General features: G+C 44.4%; 7 non-coding genes and 1 pseudogene across 7 annotated transcripts; all 8 read right to left on the reverse strand.

Moving 5' to 3' along the window:
• Positions 1-1,009: 1,009 nt before the first annotated feature.
• On the reverse strand, positions 1,010-1,200 carry LOC130343300 (U2 spliceosomal RNA). Its single transcript, XR_008882646.1, has one exon. It is a non-coding gene; the product is annotated as a U2 spliceosomal RNA (small nuclear RNA).
• Positions 1,201-3,273: 2,073 nt separating this feature from the next.
• On the reverse strand, positions 3,274-3,464 carry LOC130343301 (U2 spliceosomal RNA). The gene has a single exon (XR_008882647.1). It is a non-coding gene; the product is annotated as a U2 spliceosomal RNA (small nuclear RNA).
• Positions 3,465-5,561: 2,097 nt separating this feature from the next.
• Positions 5,562-5,752, reverse strand: LOC130343302 (U2 spliceosomal RNA). The gene has a single exon (XR_008882648.1). It is a non-coding gene; the product is annotated as a U2 spliceosomal RNA (small nuclear RNA).
• A 2,101-nt stretch (positions 5,753-7,853) lies between these two features.
• Positions 7,854-8,044, reverse strand: LOC130343304 (U2 spliceosomal RNA). Its single transcript, XR_008882649.1, has one exon. It is a non-coding gene; the product is annotated as a U2 spliceosomal RNA (small nuclear RNA).
• Positions 8,045-10,142: 2,098 nt separating this feature from the next.
• Positions 10,143-10,333, reverse strand: LOC130343305 (U2 spliceosomal RNA). The gene has a single exon (XR_008882650.1). It is a non-coding gene; the product is annotated as a U2 spliceosomal RNA (small nuclear RNA).
• A 2,096-nt stretch (positions 10,334-12,429) lies between these two features.
• Positions 12,430-12,620, reverse strand: LOC130343306 (U2 spliceosomal RNA). The gene has a single exon (XR_008882651.1). It is a non-coding gene; the product is annotated as a U2 spliceosomal RNA (small nuclear RNA).
• A 2,102-nt stretch (positions 12,621-14,722) lies between these two features.
• LOC130343307 (U2 spliceosomal RNA) lies at positions 14,723-14,913 on the reverse strand. Its single transcript, XR_008882652.1, has one exon. It is a non-coding gene; the product is annotated as a U2 spliceosomal RNA (small nuclear RNA).
• Positions 14,914-17,003: 2,090 nt separating this feature from the next.
• LOC130343279 (U2 spliceosomal RNA) lies at positions 17,004-17,216 on the reverse strand (annotated as a pseudogene).
• Between the last annotated feature and the right edge of the window lie 3,422 nt (positions 17,217-20,638).

A 20,638-nucleotide genomic window follows, 5' to 3' on the forward strand; every position in this document is an offset into this window, starting at 1 on the left:
AGCAATGCTTATTCAATACCGCCAGCAGATGGAGACACTGGGGGATAATTTTCTAAGGATTTATACTGATTTTTCCTGTCTGAATTTGTCGCACAGAAAGTTGCAGGCCAAATATGTGTGACATTTCTGCGACTTTAGCTTCTAGAGCATTTTTACAACATTATACATAGGTGCTGAATACATAAAAAGCGACTGTTCAGCGACAGACAAGTCGCATCGGCTGAAAGTAGGCCAGAATGTCAGTCCATGTTGGAGCAGGTTTAGATACAGTCTAAAGTATAGATCTCAAAGTCTGTGCACAGAATTTAGCAAGGGCCTCGCACCTTCTGATGCATCAGGTAGGTGCACAATAGCATAGCCTAACCCTCTGTACTTTGGTCTATATTGATGCGGGACATAGACAGCCAGCTGATGACCAATCCATTAGTGCAATGGATGGCTGGAAGCATTTGTCTTTGCCTTTGCAATACCACAGAAGCAATGCATGGTCAATGTACAGCAATGACACACCTGTGTGAACAGCCAGGAGACCCCCCCCCCCCCCCCATGTTATGTTACATAGTTACATAGTTAGTACGGTCGAAAAAAGACATATGTCCATCAAGTTCAACCAGGGAATTAAGGGGTAGGGGTGTGGCGCGATATTGGGGAAGGGATGAGATTTTATATTTCTTCATAAGCATTAATCTTATTTTGTCAATTAGGAACATTCAGCACCCACCCGCTATCAAGGCAGCTGCCTATCATGTCATGCCCTACCTGCACAGGTGTGCTGGCTACTCAAATGATCCAATTAAGGAGGCCATTTAGTCAGCAGCAGCAGAAGTCCTGTGCCTGGACGCTCCAACAGCGGCCAGACACAAGCAGAAGCAGAAGCAGCAGAAGCAGCAGCAGCACCACCTTTTGTTTTTTGGCTGCAGCAGCAGCAAGGCCCACAGGGCTGGCTAGCTGGCTAGCCAGCAAGCAGGTAGCAATGAAAGTAGGAATCTTTCTTTTTAACCCTGTAAGGGGGTGGTGCACTGTACCCGAAGATACTGCCATATCGGGTCAATGCATAGGGCGACGGAAGCAAGCTTCGAAATCGGCCCCCGTTCTCAAAAATCCATTTAATATATGGTCCCCAGATAGGGGACGTATCAGATATTAAACTGATAAGAACAGATACTACACTTGATCTTAGCCAAAAGGCCGAGAAGCGATAACCGTGAAAGGGGCGGGCCCAACAAGGTGCCCTTCATGGGCACTATCACTGCTTGCTGTCAGGGAGGCTGCCAGACAATTTTCCATGCACACTCTGGGCTGGGGGGCAGTCAACCACCAGTACACACAGCAGAACCTAAACCCATACCATTATTGCTAAGCAGCAAGACAGGGGCCCATTGCACTCCCACGGGGCCTTTTTAAATGCAATCCATAACCCGGATTTTCCAGGAACCCTTCTTACTCCTCCTACTTGCATGTGACACTGGGCTTAGGATCTGCATAGGAAACACACACACAAGCACACACCTACCTTTGTTGCCTGCAGATGCCTCCTTGGCTGTCCCCAAACGGTATCAAACCAACACCCACGGGAAGCTGTAAGCATAGAGGACATGCCTGCACCCCATTGGACTTACCTGTGTGGGTTAAACCCGGGTTATTTGACAACCTATGGCGGTGATGGTTCTGCTCAGGCAGAGCAGTGCTGATGCTCCTCATAAAGCTGTCGCTGCTGTGAAGGTTCTAGGTGACATCACAAATCCCTATGGTTACATACACAACAAAGCTGGGTTGTTGTTGTTTACACTCTGCAAGGCCTGTGGAAGTGAGTGACATCATAGCACTGTAGTTCTGAGGGTTCTAGATGGATGCAACAATCTCCTGTTGCTTCTATGAAGGCCATAATAGACGACATCACCAAACAGCTCCATAGTCACATACACAGCAAAGGAGAGATGTTGTTTACACCTAGTGATGTCAGTGGTATTGAGTGACATCACAGCACAGTGCTAAGGCTCCTGGGCCTGGACACAGCAGCGGCTGCAATATCTCAACGGAGAATACGTTTATATATATGTGTGTGTGTGCGCGTATATATATATATATATATATATATATATATATCTATATATATTTCTCCGCCGAAATCACTTTTAAACCCATTTCCACCTTTTTTTCCCTTCTCTTCCTCTTACTTTTTTTTCACGTTTTTTTACGTTTTTCTCCTTTTCGCCTCTTTTCTGGGCGTATTATTCTTCTTTTTCTTCTTTTTTTTCGTCTAATGCATACCCCATCAGTGCAGCAATGCTTATTCAATACCGCCAGCAGATGGAGACACTGGGGGATAATTTTCTAAGGATTTATACTGATTTTTCCTGTCTGAATTTGTCGCACAGAAAGTTGCAGGCCAAATATGTGTGACATTTCTGCGACTTTAGCTTCTAGAGCATTTTTACAACATTATACATAGGTGCTGAATACATAAAAAGCGACTGTTCAGCGACAGACAAGTCGCATCGGCTGAAAGTAGGCCAGAATGTCAGTCCATGTTGGAGCAGGTTTAGATACAGTCTAAAGTATAGATCTCAAAGTCTGTGCACAGAATTTAGCAAGGGCCTCGCACCTTCTGATGCATCAGGTAGGTGCACAATAGCATAGCCTAACCCTCTGTACTTTGGTCTATATTGATGCGGGACATAGACAGCCAGCTGATGACCAATCCATTAGTGCAATGGATGGCTGGAAGCATTTGTCTTTGCCTTTGCAATACCACAGAAGCAATGCATGGTCAATGTACAGCAATGACACACCTGTGTGAACAGCCAGGAGACCCCCCCCCCCCCCCATGTTATGTTACATAGTTAGTACGGTCGAAAAAAGACATATGTCCATCAAGTTCAACCAGGGAATTAAGGGGTAGGGGTGTGGCGCGATATTGGGGAAGGGATGAGATTTTATATTTCTTCATAAGCATTAATCTTATTTTGTCAATTAGGAACATTCAGCACCCACCCGCTATCAAGGCAGCTGCCTATCATGTCATGCCCTACCTGCACAGGTGTGCTGGCTACTCAAATGATCCAATTAAGGAGGCCATTTAGTCAGCAGCAGCAGAAGTCCTGTGCCTGGACGCTCCAACAGCGGCCAGACACAAGCAGAAGCAGAAGCAGCAGCAGCACCACCTTTTGTTTTTTGGCTGCAGCAGCAGCAAGGCCCACAGGGCTGGCTAGCTGGCTAGCCAGCAAGCAGGTAGCAATGAAAGTAGGAATCTTTCTTTTTAACCCTGTAAGGGGGTGGTGCACTGTACCCGAAGATACTGCCATATCGGGTCAATGCATAGGGCGACGGAAGCAAGCTTCGAAATCGGCCCCCGTTCTCAAAAATCCATTTAATATATGGTCCCCAGATAGGGGACGTATCAGATATTAAACTGATAAGAACAGATACTACACTTGATCTTAGCCAAAAGGCCGAGAAGCGATAACCGTGAAAGGGGCGGGCCCAACAAGGTGCCCTTCATGGGCACTATCACTGCTTGCTGTCAGGGAGGCTGCCAGACAATTTTCCATGCACACTCTGGGCTGGGGGGCAGTCAACCACCAGTACACACAGCAGAACCTAAACCCATACCATTATTGCTAAGCAGCAAGACAGGGGCCCATTGCACTCCCACGGGGCCTTTTTAAATGCAATCCATAACCCGGATTTGCCAGGAACCCTTCTTACTCCTCCTACTTGCATGTGACACTGGGCTTAGGATCTGCATAGGAAACACACACACAAGCACACACCTACCTTTGTTGCCTGCAGATGCCTCCTTGGCTGTCCCCAAACGGTATCAAACCAACACCCACGGGAAGCTGTAAGCATAGAGGACATGCCTGCACCCCATTGGACTTACCTGTGTGGGTTAAACCCGGGTTATTTGACAACCTATGGCGGTGATGGTTCTGCTCAGGCAGAGCAGTGCTGATGCTCCTCATAAAGCTGTCGCTGCTGTGAAGGTTCTAGGTGACATCACAAATCCCTATGGTTACATACACAACAAAGCTGGGTTGTTGTTGTTTACACTCTGCAAGGCCTGTGGAAGTGAGTGACATCATAGCACTGTAGTTCTGAGGGTTCTAGATGGATGCAACAATCTCCTGTTGCTTCTATGAAGGCCATAATAGACGACATCACCAAACAGCTCCATAGTCACATACACAGCAAAGGAGAGATGTTGTTTACACCTAGTGATGTCAGTGGTATTGAGTGACATCACAGCACAGTGCTAAGGCTCCTGGGCCTGGACACAGCAGCGGCTGCAATATCTCAACGGAGAATACGTTTATATATATGTGTGTGTGTGCGCGTATATATATATATATATATATATATATATATATATATATATATATCTCCGCCGAAATCACTTTTAAACCCATTTCCACCTTTTTTTCCCTTCTCTTCCTCTTACTTTTTTTTCACGTTTTTTTACGTTTTTCTCCTTTTCGCCTCTTTTCTGGGCGTATTATTCTTCTTTTTCTTCTTTTTTTTCGTCTAATGCATACCCCATCAGTGCAGCAATGCTTATTCAATACCGCCAGCAGATGGAGACACTGGGGGATAATTTTCTAAGGATTTATACTGATTTTTCCTGTCTGAATTTGTCGCACAGAAAGTTGCAGGCCAAATATGTGTGACATTTCTGCGACTTTAGCTTCTAGAGCATTTTTACAACATTATACATAGGTGCTGAATACATAAAAAGCGACTGTTCAGCGACAGACAAGTCGCATCGGCTGAAAGTAGGCCAGAATGTCAGTCCATGTTGGAGCAGGTTTAGATACAGTCTAAAGTATAGATCTCAAAGTCTGTGCACAGAATTTAGCAAGGGCCTCGCACCTTCTGATGCATCAGGTAGGTGCACAATAGCATAGCCTAACCCTCTGTACTTTGGTCTATATTGATGCGGGACATAGACAGCCAGCTGATGACCAATCCATTAGTGCAATGGATGGCTGGAAGCATTTGTCTTTGCCTTTGCAATACCACAGAAGCAATGCATGGTCAATGTACAGCAATGACACACCTGTGTGAACAGCCAGGAGACCCCCCCCCCCCCATGTTATGTTACATAGTTACATAGTTAGTACGGTCGAAAAAAGACATATGTCCATCAAGTTCAACCAGGGAATTAAGGGGTAGGGGTGTGGCGCGATATTGGGGAAGGGATGAGATTTTATATTTCTTCATAAGCATTAATCTTATTTTGTCAATTAGGAACATTCAGCACCCACCCGCTATCAAGGCAGCTGCCTATCATGTCATGCCCTACCTGCACAGGTGTGCTGGCTACTCAAATGATCCAATTAAGGAGGCCATTTAGTCAGCAGCAGCAGAAGTCCTGTGCCTGGACGCTCCAACAGCGGCCAGACACAAGCAGAAGCAGAAGCAGCAGAAGCAGCAGAAGTAGCAGCAGCACCACCTTTTGTTTTTTGGCTGCAGCAGCAGCAAGGCCCACAGGGCTGGCTAGCTGGCTAGCCAGCAAGCAGGTAGCAATGAAAGTAGGAATCTTTCTTTTTAACCCTGTAAGGGGGTGGTGCACTGTACCCGAAGATACTGCCATATCGGGTCAATGCATAGGGCGACGGAAGCAAGCTTCGAAATCGGCCCCCGTTCTCAAAAATCCATTTAATATATGGTCCCCAGATAGGGGACGTATCAGATATTAAACTGATAAGAACAGATACTACACTTGATCTTAGCCAAAAGGCCGAGAAGCGATAACCGTGAAAAGGGCGGGCCCAACAAGGTGCCCTTCATGGGCACTATCACTGCTTGCTGTCAGGGAGGCTGCCAGACAATTTTCCATGCACACTCTGGGCTGGGGGGCAGTCAACCACCAGTACACACAGCAGAACCTAAACCCATACCATTATTGCTAAGCAGCAAGACAGGGGCCCATTGCACTTCCACGGGGCCTTTTTAAATGCAATCCATAACCCGGATTTGCCAGGAACCCTTCTTACTCCTCCTACTTGCATGTGACACTGGGCTTAGGATCTGCATAGGAAACACACACACAAGCACACACCTACCTTTGTTGCCTGCAGATGCCTCCTTGGCTGTCCCCAAACGGTATCAAACCAACACCCACGGGAAGCTGTAAGCATAGAGGACATGCCTGCACCCCATTGGACTTACCTGTGTGGGTTAAACCCGGGTTATTTGACAACCTATGGCGGTGATGGTTCTGCTCAGGCAGAGCAGTGCTGATGCTCCTCATAAAGCTGTCGCTGCTGTGAAGGTTCTAGGTGACATCACAAATCCCTATGGTTACATACACAACAAAGCTGGGTTGTTGTTGTTTACACTCTGCAAGGCCTGTGGAAGTGAGTGACATCATAGCACTGTAGTTCTGAGGGTTCTAGATGGATGCAACAATCTCCTGTTGCTTCTATGAAGGCCATAATAGACGACATCACCAAACAGCTCCATAGTCACATACACAGCAAAGGAGAGATGTTGTTTACACCTAGTGATGTCAGTGGTATTGAGTGACATCACAGCACAGTGCTAAGGCTCCTGGGCCTGGACACAGCAGCGGCTGCAATATCTCAACGGAGAATACGTTTATATATATGTGTGTGTGTGCGCGTATATATATATATATATATATATATATATATATATATATATATATATATATTTCTCCGCCGAAATCACTTTTAAACCCATTTCCACCTTTTTTTCCCTTCTCTTCCTCTTACTTTTTTTTCACGTTTTTTTACGTTTTTCTCCTTTTCGCCTCTTTTCTGGCCGTATTATTCTTCTTTTTCTTCTTTTTTTTCGTCTAATGCATACCCCATCAGTGCAGCAATGCTTATTCAATACCGCCAGCAGATGGAGACACTGGGGGATAATTTTCTAAGGATTTATACTGATTTTTCCTGTCTGAATTTGTCGCACAGAAAGTTGCAGGCCAAATATGTGTGACATTTCTGCGACTTTAGCTTCTAGAGCATTTTTACAACATTATACATAGGTGCTGAATACATAAAAAGCGACTGTTCAGCGACAGACAAGTCGCATCGGCTGAAAGTAGGCCAGAATGTCAGTCCATGTTGGAGCAGGTTTAGATACAGTCTAAAGTATAGATCTCAAAGTCTGTGCACAGAATTTAGCAAGGGCCTCGCACCTTCTGATGCATCAGGTAGGTGCACAATAGCATAGCCTAACCCTCTGTACTTTGGTCTATATTGATGCGGGACATAGACAGCCAGCTGATGACCAATCCATTAGTGCAATGGATGGCTGGAAGCATTTGTCTTTGCCTTTGCAATACCACAGAAGCAATGCATGGTCAATGTACAGCAATGACACACCTGTGTGAACAGCCAGGAGACCCCCCCCCCCCCCCCCCATGTTATGTTACATAGTTACATAGTTAGTACGGTCGAAAAAAGACATATGTCCATCAAGTTCAACCAGGGAATTAAGGGGTAGGGGTGTGGCGCGATATTGGGGAAGGGATGAGATTTTATATTTCTTCATAAGCATTAATCTTATTTTGTCAATTAGGAACATTCAGCACCCACCCGCTATCAAGGCAGCTGCCTATCATGTCATGCCCTACCTGCAAAGGTGTGCTGGCTACTCAAATGATCCAATTAAGGAGGCCATTTAGTCAGCAGCAGCAGAAGTCCTGTGCCTGGACGCTCCAACAGCAGCCAGACACAAGCAGAAGCAGAAGCAGCAGAAGCAGCAGCAGCACCACCTTTTGTTTTTTGGCTGCAGCAGCAGCAAGGCCCACAGGGCTGGCTAGCTGGCTAGCCAGCAAGCAGGTAGCAATGAAAGTAGGAATCTTTCTTTTTAACCCTGTAAGGGGGTGGTGCACTGTACCCGAAGATACTGCCATATCGGGTCAATGCATAGGGCGACGGAAGCAAGCTTCGAAATCGGCCCCCGTTCTCAAAAATCCATTTAATATATGGTCCCCAGATAGGGGACGTATCAGATATTAAACTGATAAGAACAGATACTACACTTGATCTTAGCCAAAAGGCCGAGAAGCGATAACCGTGAAAGGGGCGGGCCCAACAAGGTGCCCTTCATGGGCACTATCACTGCTTGCTGTCAGGGAGGCTGCCAGACAATTTTCCATGCACACTCTGGGCTGGGGGGCAGTCAACCACCAGTACACACAGCAGAACCTAAACCCATACCATTATTGCTAAGCAGCAAGACAGGGGCCCATTGCACTCCCATGGGGCCTTTTTAAATGCAATCCATAACCCGGATTTGCCAGGAACCTGTCTTACTCCTCCTACTTGCATGTGACACTGGGCTTAGGATCTGCATAGGAAACACACACACAAGCACACACCTACCTTTGTTGCCTGCAGATGCCTCCTTGGCTGTCCCCAAACGGTATCAAACCAACACCCACGGGAAGCTGTAAGCATAGAGGACATGCCTGCACCCCATTGGACTTACCTGTGTGGGTTAAACCCGGGTTATTTGACAACCTATGGCGGTGATGGTTCTGCTCAGGCAGAGCAGTGCTGATGCTCCTCATAAAGCTGTCGCTGCTGTGAAGGTTCTAGGTGACATCACAAATCCCTATGGTTACATACACAACAAAGCTGGGTTGTTGTTGTTTACACTCTGCAAGGCCTGTGGAAGTGAGTGACATCATAGCACTGTAGTTCTGAGGGTTCTAGATGGATGCAACAATCTCCTGTTGCTTCTATGAAGGCCATAATAGACGACATCACCAAACAGCTCCATAGTCACATACACAGCAAAGGAGAGATGTTGTTTACACCTAGTGATGTCAGTGGTATTGAGTGACATCACAGCACAGTGCTAAGGCTCCTGGGCCTGGACACAGCAGCGGCTGCAATATCTCAACGGAGAATACGTTTATATATATGTGTGTGTGTGCGCGTATATATATATATATATATATATATATATATATATATATATATATATATATATTTCTCCGCCGAAATCACTTTTAAACCCATTTCCACCTTTTTTTCCCTTCTCTTCCTCTTACTTTTTTTTCACGTTTTTTTACGTTTTTCTCCTTTTCGCCTCTTTTCTGGGCGTATTATTCTTCTTTTTCTTCTTTTTTTTCGTCTAATGCATACCCCATCAGTGCAGCAATGCTTATTCAATACCGCCAGCAGATGGAGACACTGGGGGATAATTTTCTAAGGATTTATACTGATTTTTCCTGTCTGAATTTGTCGCACAGAAAGTTGCAGGCCAAATATGTGTGACATTTCTGCGACTTTAGCTTCTAGAGCATTTTTACAACATTATACATAGGTGCTGAATACATAAAAAGCGACTGTTCAGCGACAGACAAGTCGCATCGGCTGAAAGTAGGCCAGAATGTCAGTCCATGTTGGAGCAGGTTTAGATACAGTCTAAAGTATAGATCTCAAAGTCTGTGCACAGAATTTAGCAAGGGCCTCGCACCTTCTGATGCATCAGGTAGGTGCACAATAGCATAGCCTAACCCTCTGTACTTTGGTCTATATTGATGCGGGACATAGACAGCCAGCTGATGACCAATCCATTAGTGCAATGGATGGCTGGAAGCATTTGTCTTTGCCTTTGCAATACCACAGAAGCAATGCATGGTCAATGTACAGCAATGACACACCTGTGTGAACAGCCAGGAGACCCCCCCCCCCCCCCCCCCATGTTATGTTACATAGTTACATAGTTAGTACGGTCGAAAAAAGACATATGTCCATCAAGTTCAACCAGGGAATTAAGGGGTAGGGGTGTGGCGCGATATTGGGGAAGGGATGAGATTTTATATTTCTTCATAAGCATTAATCTTATTTTGTCAATTAGGAACATTCAGCACCCACCCGCTATCAAGGCAGCTGCCTATCATGTCATGCCCTACCTGCACAGGTGTGCTGGATACTCAAATGATCCAATTAAGGAGGCCATTTAGTCAGCAGCAGCAGAAGTCCTGTGCCTGGACGCTCCAACAGCGGCCAGACACAAGCAGAAGCAGAAGCAGCAGCAGCAGCACCACCTTTTGTTTTTTGGCTGCAGCAGCAGCAAGGCCCACAGGGCTGGCTAGCTGGCTAGCCAGCAAGCAGGTAGCAATGAAAGTAGGAATCTTTCTTTTTAACCCTGTAAGGGGGTGGTGCACTGTACCCGAAGATACTGCCATATCGGGTCAATGCATAGGGCGACGGAAGCAAGCTTCGAAATCGGCCCCCGTTCTCAAAAATCCATTTAATATATGGTCCCCAGATAGGGGACGTATCAGATATTAAACTGATAAGAACAGATACTACACTTGATCTTAGCCAAAAGGCCGAGAAGCGATAACCGTGAAAGGGGCGGGCCCAACAAGGTGCCCTTCATGGGCACTATCACTGCTTGCTGTCAGGGAGGCTGCCAGACAATTTTCCATGCACACTCTGGGCTGGGGGGCAGTCAACCACCAGTACACACAGCAGAACCTAAACCCATACCATTATTGCTAAGCAGCAAGACAGGGGCCCATTGCACTCCCACGGGGCCTTTTTAAATGCAATCCATAACCCGGATTTGCCAGGAACCCTTCTTACTCCTCCTACTTGCATGTGACACTGGGCTTAGGATCTGCATAGGAAACACACACACAAGCACACACCTACCTTTGTTGCCTGCAGATGCCTCCTTGGCTGTCCCCAAACGGTATCAAACCAACACCCACGGGAAGCTGTAAGCATAGAGGACATGCCTGCACCCCATTGGACTTACCTGTGTGGGTTAAACCCGGGTTATTTGACAACCTATGGCGGTGATGGTTCTGCTCAGGCAGAGCAGTGCTGATGCTCCTCATAAAGCTGTCGCTGCTGTGAAGGTTCTAGGTGACATCACAAATCCCTATGGTTACATACACAACAAAGCTGGGTTGTTGTTGTTTACACTCTGCAAGGCCTGTGGAAGTGAGTGACATCATAGCACTGTAGTTCTGAGGGTTCTAGATGGATGCAACAATCTCCTGTTGCTTCTATGAAGGCCATAATAGACGACATCACCAAACAGCTCCATAGTCACATACACAGCAAAGGAGAGATGTTGTTTACACCTAGTGATGTCAGTGGTATTGAGTGACATCACAGCACAGTGCTAAGGCTCCTGGGCCTGGACACAGCAGCGGCTGCAATATCTCAACGGAGAATACGTTTATATATATGTGTGTGTGTGCGCGTATATATATATATATATATATATATATATATATATATATATATTTCTCCGCCGAAATCACTTTTAAACCCATTTCCACCTTTTTTTCCCTTCTCTTCCTCTTACTTTTTTTTCACGTTTTTTTACGTTTTTCTCCTTTTCGCCTCTTTTCTGGGCGTATTATTCTTCTTTTTCTTCTTTTTTTTCGTCTAATGCATACCCCATCAGTGCAGCAATGCTTATTCAATACCGCCAGCAGATGGAGACACTGGGGGATAATTTTCTAAGGATTTATACTGATTTTTCCTGTCTGAATTTGTCGCACAGAAAGTTGCAGGCCAAATATGTGTGACATTTCTGCGACTTTAGCTTCTAGAGCATTTTTACAACATTATACATAGGTGCTGAATACATAAAAAGCGACTGTTCAGCGACAGACAAGTCGCATCGGCTGAAAGTAGGCCAGAATGTCAGTCCATGTTGGAGCAGGTTTAGATACAGTCTAAAGTATAGATCTCAAAGTCTGTGCACAGAATTTAGCAAGGGCCTCGCACCTTCTGATGCATCAGGTAGGTGCACAATAGCATAGCCTAACCCTCTGTACTTTGGTCTATATTGATGCGGGACATAGACAGCCAGCTGATGACCAATCCATTAGTGCAATGGATGGCTGGAAGCATTTGTCTTTGCCTTTGCAATACCACAGAAGCAATGCATGGTCAATGTACAGCAATGACACACCTGTGTGAACAGCCAGGAGACCCCCCCCCCCCCCCCCCCCCATGTTATGTTACATAGTTACATAGTTAGTACGGTCGAAAAAAGACATATGTCCATCAAGTTCAACCAGGGAATTAAGGGGTAGGGGTGTGGCGCGATATTGGGGAAGGGATGAGATTTTATATTTCTTCATAAGCATTAATCTTATTTTGTCAATTAGGAACATTCAGCACCCACCCGCTATCAAGGCAGCTGCCTATCATGTCATGCCCTACCTGCACAGGTGTGCTGGATACTCAAATGATCCAATTAAGGAGGCCATTTAGTCAGCAGCAGCAGAAGTCCTGTGCCTGGACGCTCCAACAGCGGCCAGACACAAGCAGAAGCAGAAGCAGCAGAAGCAGCAGCAGCACCACCTTTTGTTTTTTGGCTGCAGCAGCAGCAAGGCCCACAGGGCTGGCTAGCTGGCTAGCCAGCAAGCAGGTAGCAATGAAAGTAGGAATCTTTCTTTTTAACCCTGTAAGGGGGTGGTGCACTGTACCCGAAGATACTGCCATATCGGGTCAATGCATAGGGCGACGGAAGCAAGCTTCGAAATCGGCCCCCGTTCTCAAAAATCCATTTAATATATGGTCCCCAGATAGGGGACGTATCAGATATTAAACTGATAAGAACAGATACTACACTTGATCTTAGCCAAAAGGCCGAGAAGCGATAACCGTGAAAGGGGCGGGCCCAACAAGGTGCCCTTCATGGGCACTATCACTGCTTGCTGTCAGGGAGGCTGCCAGACAATTTTCCATGCACACTCTGGGCTGGGGGGCAGTCAACCACCAGTACACACAGCAGAACCTAAACCCATACCATTATTGCTAAGCAGCAAGACAGGGGCCCATTGCACTCCCACGGGGCCTTTTTAAATGCAATCCATAACCCGGATTTGCCAGGAACCCTTCTTACTCCTCCTACTTGCATGTGACACTGGGCTTAGGATCTGCATAGGAAACACACACACAAGCACACACCTACCTTTGTTGCCTGCAGATGCCTCCTTGGCTGTCCCCAAACGGTATCAAACCAACACCCACGGGAAGCTGTAAGCATAGAGGACATGCCTGCACCCCATTGGACTTACCTGTGTGGGTTAAACCCGGGTTATTTGACAACCTATGGCGGTGATGGTTCTGCTCAGGCAGAGCAGTGCTGATGCTCCTCATAAAGCTGTCGCTGCTGTGAAGGTTCTAGGTGACATCACAAATCCCTATGGTTACATACACAACAAAGCTGGGTTGTTGTTGTTTACACTCTGCAAGGCCTGTGGAAGTGAGTGACATCATAGCACTGTAGTTCTGAGGGTTCTAGATGGATGCAACAATCTCCTGTTGCTTCTATGAAGGCCATAATAGACGACATCACCAAACAGCTCCATAGTCACATACACAGCAAAGGAGAGATGTTGTTTACACCTAGTGATGTCAGTGGTATTGAGTGACATCACAGCACAGTGCTAAGGCTCCTGGGCCTGGACACAGCAGCGGCTGCAATATCTCAACGGAGAATACGTTTCTATATATGTGTGTGTGTGCGCGTATATATATATATATATATATATATATATATATATATATATATATATTTCTCCGCCGAAATCACTTTTAACCCCATTTCCACCTTTTTTTCCCTTCTCTTCCTCTTACTTTTTTTTCACGTTTTTTTACGTTTTTCTCCTTTTCGCCTCTTTTCTGGGCGTATTATTCTTCTTTTTCTTCTTTTTTTTCGTCTAATGCATACCCCATCAGTGCAGCAATGCTTATTCAATACCGCCAGCAGATGGAGATACTGGGGGATAATTTTCTAAGGATTTATACTGATTTTTCCTGTCTGAATTTGTCGCACAGAAAGTTGCAGGCCAAATATGTGTGACATTTCTGCGACTTTAGCTTCTAGAGCATTTTTACAACATTATACATAGGTGCTGAATACATAAAAAGCGACTGTTCAGCGACAGACAAGTCGCATCGGCTGAAAGTAGGCCAGAATGTCAGTCCATGTTGGAGCAGGTTTAGATACAGTCTAAAGTATAGATCTCAAAGTCTGTGCACAGAATTTAGCAAGGGCCTCGCACCTTCTGATGCATCAGGTAGGTGCACAATAGCATAGCCTAACCCTCTGTACTTTGGTCTATATTGATGCGGGACATAGACAGCCAGCTGATGACCAATCCATTAGTGCAATGGATGGCTGGAAGCATTTGTCTTTGCCTTTGCAATACCACAGAAGCAATGCATGGTCAATGTACAGCAATGACACACCTGTGTGAACAGCCAGGAGACCCCCCCCCCCATGTTATGTTACATAGTTACATAGTTAGTACGGTCGAAAAAAGACATATGTCCATCAAGTTCAACCAGGGAATTAAGGGGTAGGGGTGTGGCGCGATATTGGGGAAGGGATGAGATTTTATATTTCTTCATAAGCATTAATCTTATTTTGTCAATTAGGAACATTCAGCACCCACCCGCTATCAAGGCAGCTGCCTATCATGTCATGCCCTACCTGCACAGGTGTGCTGGCTACTCAAATGATCCAATTAAGGAGGCCATTTAGTCGTCAGCAGCAGCAGAAGTCCTGTGCCTGGACGCTCCAACAGCGGCCAGACACAAGCAGAAGCAGAAGCAGCAGAAGCAGCAGAAGCAGCAGCAGCACCACCTTTTGTTTTTTGGCTGCAGCAGCAGCAAGGCCCACAGGGCTGGCTAGCTGGCTAGCCAGCAAACAGGTAGCAATGAAAGTAGGAATCTTTCTTTTTAACCCTGTAAGGGGGTGGTGCACTGTACCCGAAGATACTGCCATATCGGGTCAATGCATAGGGCGACGGAAGCAAGCTTCGAAATCGGCCCCCGTTCTCAAAAATCCATTTAATATATGGTCCCCAGATAGGGGACGTATCAGATATTAAACTGATAAGAACAGATACTACACTTGATCTTAGCCAAAAGGCCGAGAAGCGATAACCGTGAAAGGGGCGGGCCCAACAAGGTGCCCTTCATGGGCACTATCACTGCTTGCTGTCAGGGAGGCTGCCAGACAATTTTCCATGCACACTCTGGGCTGGGGGGCAGTCAACCACCAGTACACACAGCAGAACCTAAACCCATACCATTATTGCTAAGCAGCAAGACAGGGGCCCATTGCACTCCCACGGGGCCTTTTTAAATGCAATCCATAACCCGGATTTGCCAGGAACCCTTCTTACTCCTCCTACGTGCATGTGACACTGGGCTTAGGATCTGCATAGGAAACACACACACAAGCACACACCTACCTTTGTTGCCTGCAGATGCCTCCTTGGCTGTCCCCAAACGGTATCAAACCAACACCCACGGGAAGCTGTAAGCATAGAGGACATGCCTGCACCCCATTGGACTTACCTGTGTGGGTTAAACCCGGGTTATTTGACAACCTATGGCGGTGATGGTTCTGCTCAGGCAGAGCAGTGCTGATGCTCCTCATAAAGCTGTCGCTGCTGTGAAGGTTCTAGGTGACATCACAAATCCCTATGGTTACATACACAACAAAGCTGGGTTGTTGTTGTTTACACTCTGCAAGGCCTGTGGAAGTGAGTGACATCATAGCACTGTAGTTCTGAGGGTTCTAGATGGATGCAACAATCTCCTGTTGCTTCTATGAAGGCCATAATAGACGACATCACCAAACAGCTCCATAGTCACATACACAGCAAAGGAGAGATGTTGTTTACACCTAGTGATGTCAGTGGTATTGAGTGACATCACAGCACAGTGCTAAGGCTCCTGGGCCTGGACACAGCAGCGGCTGCAATATCTCAACGGAGAATACGTTTATATATATGTGTGTGTGTGTGCGCGTATATATATATATATATATATATATATATATATATATATATATTTCTCCGCCGAAATCACTTTTAAACCCATTTCCACCTTTTTTTCCCTTCTCTTCCTCTTACTTTTTTTTCACGTTTTTTTACGTTTTTCTCCTTTTCGCCTCTTTTCTGGGCGTATTATTCTTCTTTTTCTTCTTTTTTTTCGTCTAATGCATACCCCATCAGTGCAGCAATGCTTATTCAATACCGCCAGCAGATGGAGACACTGGGGGATAATTTTCTAAGGATTTATACTGATTTTTCCTGTCTGAATTTGTCGCACAGAAAGTTGCAGGCCAAATATGTGTGACATTTCTGCGACTTTAGCTTCTAGAGCATTTTTACAACATTATACATAGGTGCTGAATACATAAAAAGCGACTGTTCAGCGACAGACAAGTCGCATCGGCTGAAAGTAGGCCAGAATGTCAGTCCATGTTGGAGCAGGTTTAGATACAGTCTAAAGTATAGATCTCAAAGTCTGTGCACAGAATTTAGCAAGGGCCTCGCACCTTCTGATGCATCAGGTAGGTGCACAATAGCATAGCCTAACCCTCTGTACTTTGGTCTATATTGATGCGGGACATAGACAGCCAGCTGATGACCAATCCATTAGTGCAATGGATGGCTGGAAGCATTTGTCTTTGCCTTTGCAATACCACAGAAGCAATGCATGGTCAATGTACAGCAATGACACACCTGTGTGAACAGCCAGGAGACCCCCCCCCCCCCATGTTATGTTACATAGTTACATAGTTAGTACGGTCGAAAAAAGACATATGTCCATCAAGTTCAACCAGGGAATTAAGGGGTAGGGGTGTGGCGCGATATTGGGGAAGGGATGAGATTTTATATTTCTTCATAAGCATTAATCTTATTTTGTCAATTAGGAACATTCAGCACCCACCCGCTATCAAGGCAGCTGCCTATCATGTCATGCCCTACCTGCACAGGTGTGCTGGATACTCAAATGATCCAATTAAGGAGGCCATTTAGTCAGCAGCAGCAGAAGTCCTGTGCCTGGACGCTCCAACAGCGGCCAGACACAAGCAGAAGCAGAAGCAGCAGAAGCAGCAGCAGCACCACCTTTTGTTTTTTGGCTGCAGCAGCAGCAAGGCCCACAGGGCTGGCTAGCTGGCTAGCCAGCAAGCAGGTAGCAATGAAAGTAGGAATCTTTCTTTTTAACCCTGTAAGGGGGTGGTGCACTGTACCCGAAGATACTGCCATATCGGGTCAATGCATAGGGCGACGGAAGCAAGCTTCGAAATCGGCCCCCGTTCTCAAAAATCCATTTAATATATGGTCCCCAGATAGGGGACGTATCAGATATTAAACTGATAAGAACAGATTTTTTTTTTTTTTTTGTTAACTTGACTACCCTTACGGGGGCAACTTTATTAAAAATTAAATAATGTTAACAAAGTTGTCTAAATATGTCAATAAATACAGTTACATATAAATAACATATTTACAAGATATTAAAACATAAAATGGGCACTTGGTGGCTTTACAAGATAGAATTCCATTCTTTTAAAAACCATTTTCTAGATAAAAGCGGAAATCTCTTCTTGTCTAAAAGATAGTACTGGTACATTTCATAAAAACAGATAGATAAAATGTCCTTCACAGATAAAACCTCATGCTTGAACAATAAAATATTCCTGGCCTTCCACAGAGCTGCCTTCACACAGTTTATGATCTTCCATGCAATAGTCTCTTGAGTCCGTGTTGGGCATTCCAGGCAACCATAAAAAACCACTGCAATATTTAAGTCTTTTAGTCCAGTTATCCTTTTTACCAGAGGGAGTATCTTTGTCCATATTTTCTGCGAGTAAAAACAAGTCCATATTAGATGGTGCACGGTCTCCTCTTGTCGGCATCCCTCCCTCGGGCAGGTTGCAGAGTTGGATAATCCTCTTCGGTGCTGGAATGCCCGGCATGGAAGACACTCGTGTGCGCAGCTCCAGGCCAGGTCCTTCTGTGAATTAAAAAGATAATTAATACTCAACATCTTCCAAATCTGTATATACTTCTGTTCGTTAAAATTTTTGATGGGAGTCACGGTACTGGTTTCTTTTATTTCCTTTAGTAGTTTTTTGCTATTGCACAGATCCTGAACACTTTTACCTTTAAAATTATATAAGTTTAAAATTTTTCCTAAAATCATGTATTGAGGGGGTAAATTCAAAGAATAAGGGCAACTTAAAACTGTAGAAAACCAGCCGTTCCTCCGCATAAAATAACCAGTATTAAAACGAACAAAATAAGACCAGTAGCTATCTTTAAAAACAGTAGTAAAACACATGCTAAAAAACTTTATTAAAAGGAAAGCTTTAAAATCTGGAAAATCCTTACCGCCCCTGGAGTTCGGTTTTATCACAATTTGTCTCTTTAATTTTTCGCTCTTAGAACTCCAAAAGAAAGTAAAACAAGCTTTTGTTATTTTCTTTAGAACCATTTCGGGGGGTGGGAAAACCAGACTTAAATACAATAAAATAGGTAAAAGCACCATTTTTGTAATTAAAACCTTCCCTTCCATTGTAAGTTCTCGCATGTTCCACATACATATTTTCTTGCTTATTTTTTGAGCCACCAAGTCCCAGCTATTAAAACCATTATTAGACTCGTCAAAGGAGACACCTAAAATCTGCACCGACTCAGACACAGGGACGGGCACATCATACAAAGGCATTCCGCCTATGTTTAAAATGTTACTTTTGTTAAAATTGACTTTAAAACCGGAGGCACAATTAAAATATTGAATCTGTTTTAGCGTCTTCTGAAGCGATGGGGTGTCCCTGCAAAACACCGCAACATCGTCCATGTACCCCACTACCTTCGCCTCTAGTCCCCCTCCTCCTGGCAGGGGGACTCCATGGATCTGCTTATCCTTTCGTATTGTACATAAAAGAGGCTCTATTGCGCAAATGAAGAGTAGTGGGGACAAGGGACACCCCTGCTTCACTCCGGAATTTAAAATCACGCCCTGTGTCTTAAAACCATTTACTAAAATTTTACTAGTACAGTTATCATAAAAAGCTCTAAGAGACAATAAAAAGCCATCAGGTATACCCATTTTCTCTAAAACCTTAAAAAGATAAAAATGTGACACCCTGTCGAAAGCTTTTTCAAAATCTATGGATAAAACCGCCAGCTTTCCTTTTCTTAATTTGGTGTCGCTAATTACATCCTTTAAAAGGTTTAGGTTCTCCCATAAACTCCTCCCAGGCACCCCACAGACTTGGTTTGTATGAATTATTTTATGGATTACGTTCTTTAAGCGGTTAGCACACAGTTTCGCCATTATTTTATAGTCGCAGTTCAGAAGGGTGATTGGTCTCCAGTTTTTGAGTTCCGACCGGTCTCCCTTTTTGAATAGCAGGGAGACATCACCCTTCTTCCATGAGCCTGGGAGGATTTTAGACTTAAAGACTTCCGTAAAAAGGGAGAACAAATCTTCTTTTAAAATACCATAAAAAGTAACATAAAATTCAATGGGTATACCATCCGGCCCAGGCACTTTACCTGTTTTAAAACTCTTGACGGTCTCTAAAATCTCCTGCTCTGAAATATTCTGCAATAAAAAAGACTGTGAGACAGGATCTAAAAAATTGGTGATCTCCTTTAACGAGTCATTCATAAAACATTCATCAATGTGTTTTACATTAAAAAGATCCGCATAAAACTCTTGCACCTTTTTTAAAATACCCTGTACATCATTCACTCCTTCAATGTTTTCTATTAACCTTCTATTTTCATGTATTTTCTTAAAAAAATACCTGGAGCAGGTCTCGTTTTCCTCAAGATGCTGTATTCGAGACCTAAAGATAATTTCTTTTCCTTTCTGCTCCAGGCACTTAGTTATTTCTTTTTTAAGATCATGTACCTCCTTCTCCACCTCCATCCCATGTGCTCTGAATTTGTACAGGGTTTGCAGACGAGTATTTAGGATATTATAAAATTCACGTTTTTCTTTAGCTTTCCTAACCCCAACACGGATAAAAAATTCTTTTATTTTTAGTTTCATTTTTTCCCACCAGATACTGGTGGGAGTGTTGGGGTCTTTTACTCGTCTGCATTCCTTGTAAAAGGTGATAAAATCTGATAAAACCTGCGGATCTTCAAAAAGGGACACGTTTAACTTCCAGGCATTCCTACCAGTTCTCCTTTTAAAATCACTTTTAACTTTAAAATACAATAATTTATGGTCAGAAAAAACATTGGTAAAAAGATCACAGTTAAAAGGCAGTACTTGATAAGAACAAAAAATAAAATCTATCCTGGAGCTACAGCTTGCATTGCTCCAGGTAACACCGTCTTCCTCTGGTACGTTAAAATTACATTTTTTAAAAACATCAGTGAGATTAAAATCTAAAATCAAGTTTTTTAACATAAAAGACGTCTTATCATAGTTCCTACTCACTGCGTTCGAAAAACGGCGTTCTCCCCTTAAAATACAATTAAAATCACCTGATAAAACAAGAGGACTAGAATTGTTAATAAAAAGGGGTAAAATCTCCAACATTTTTATTCTTTCATTCTTATCAGGAGAACCATAAAAATTTAAAAACTGCCATTTAATACCATTAATAAAAGCGCTGACCAATAAAATTCTGCCTGGTAAAATTTCGTTAAAACTCTCAATTAAAACGTTCCCTTTAAAAAGTATGGCGACCCCTGCTGATCTGGACTCATTTGATCCAGACCAGACTGATGGACCGTGCACCCAATCATCTTCATATTCTTTATAATTTAATCTGTGCGGGATGCCACATTCCTGCAGGAAAAGGACGGAAGCAGCAAAAACCGACAAGTAATTAAATAGGGCAA

The sequence above is a fragment of the Hyla sarda genome, unplaced genomic scaffold, assembly GCF_029499605.1.
Source record: "Hyla sarda isolate aHylSar1 unplaced genomic scaffold, aHylSar1.hap1 scaffold_678, whole genome shotgun sequence".
In the NCBI taxonomy this organism is placed as follows: Eukaryota; Metazoa; Chordata; class Amphibia; order Anura; family Hylidae; genus Hyla; species Hyla sarda.